We start from the raw sequence: 1669 nt of genomic DNA, 5'->3' as shown, positions 1-1669 counted from the left end.
AACTTGCATGCAGTCGCATCCACTACTGTGGAGATGACGAGTCAGTGTCACCGAATTCTTAAGCCGAAATCACAGAAAACACTAGTTTATCAATAGGTTATTAACATGTTAATGCAGTTTAATCTTACTGTTTTTCCCTGACATATTCATCATCATTACTTCTGCCGGTGTGCTGTGGCAAGCTTTATGCATGCGCTTGAGCGCTTATTAGGCTATGTAGGCAATTAAAGGCTCATTAGCATGATTTAAATGGTTTATTAATAAACATGCGATTAGTCGACTAATGCTTAAAATGAACGACTACTAGTTGACCTGAAAAATATTTGGTCTAGGGCAGCCCTAATTTTTTTGATGCTACAGAATTTTTTAATTCATATTTTTCAGTGCGTAATAATTTTAAAACCATTAATATTAATATTCTTGAATGAATGAGTAAAAGCATTAGGCTAATTCTCCACATCTAGCACACATAACCTAAAAACCTATATATTAAAAAAGGTCAGCAAATAGCATGTAATTAGTTTGCACATATCTGTTACGACCTTAAATCATTCTTTTGCAGACAGCTATATGTCTGCCTCTAGATAATACATTTATATACACGTACAGACTGGGTTGTGCTTGTAGGTGTAATTGAAGTCACCATGAAATCCCTCCCTACATTTTTAAGAAGCCATTTCACTCAGATATACGTCACAATGGTGCATCTCAGGACACTGACTGTTTCTGTGGCAACCGGAGCTTCTAACCGCAGCTTGCAGTGACGTGACATCTTTACCAAAAATCATTGCGTGAATTTTCAAAGGTGCGACTTGAGAGAAGAGCTAATAAGTCACAGTCGCTCAAGAGATATTTAGCAAGTTAAATATGTGACCCTGGACCACAAAAACCAGTCATAAGGGTACATTTTTTTTAAAATTGAGATTTATACATCATCTGAAAGCAGAATAAATAAAGGTAAGGAATAAATAAATGATTAAAGGACAATATTTGGCCGAGATAAAACAATTTGAATATCTGGAATCTGAGGGTGCAAAAAAAATCTAAATATTGAGAAAATCGCCTTTAAAGTTGTCCAAATGAAGTCCTTAGCAATGCATATTACTAATCAAAAATGAAGTTTGGATATATTTACAGTAGGAAATTTACAAAATATCTTCATGGAACATGATCTTTACTTAATATCCTAATGATTTTTGGCTTAAAAGAAAAATTGATAATTTTGACCCATACAATGTATTTTTGGCTATTGCTACAAATATACCTGTGCGACTTATGACTGGTTTTGTGGTCCAGGGTCACATATCTAGACTAGAGCCCTGCACGGGCCTCAAATATAGGCCCTAGCCCGAGACACTCAGGCCCTAGCCTATGTAATGTCAAAGTGATTATATTTCGTTTAGCTTTTTTATTAAGTTAATTTAGAAAAACATTCAGCAGTTTTTTGTTCGTTAAATGTAAGTTTTTGTTTTTTTAAAGTAACGACCAATCGGCCAGCGGCAGACAGTGAGTTGATTATAGCCTATGTTTGATCAATTTAGCATTCTCAAATCATCACAACTTACCTAAAATAAAATATATATATATATATATATATATATATATAAAACAGTTCAAGCATATCACAATGTTAGTTTAAATGTTCAACCTATAGGCCTATAAATGTGCG

General features: G+C 34.0%; 1 protein-coding gene across 1 annotated transcript in view; it reads right to left on the bottom strand.

Annotated features, from left to right (window-relative positions):
* ppp1cab (protein phosphatase 1, catalytic subunit, alpha isozyme b) overlaps positions 1-1669 on the bottom strand; it is a 20653-nt gene that overhangs the window by 12993 nt on the left and 5991 nt on the right. The gene's annotated exons all lie outside the window — the stretch shown is intronic.

This window comes from Sinocyclocheilus anshuiensis, unplaced genomic scaffold (assembly GCF_001515605.1).
Source record: "Sinocyclocheilus anshuiensis isolate Anshui unplaced genomic scaffold, SAMN03320099.WGS_v1.1 scaffold151, whole genome shotgun sequence".
Classification (NCBI taxonomy): domain Eukaryota; kingdom Metazoa; phylum Chordata; class Actinopteri; order Cypriniformes; family Cyprinidae; genus Sinocyclocheilus; species Sinocyclocheilus anshuiensis.
Note: the sequence above shows the minus strand (reverse complement) of the source record. Positions and strands in the feature narration are given on the sequence as shown.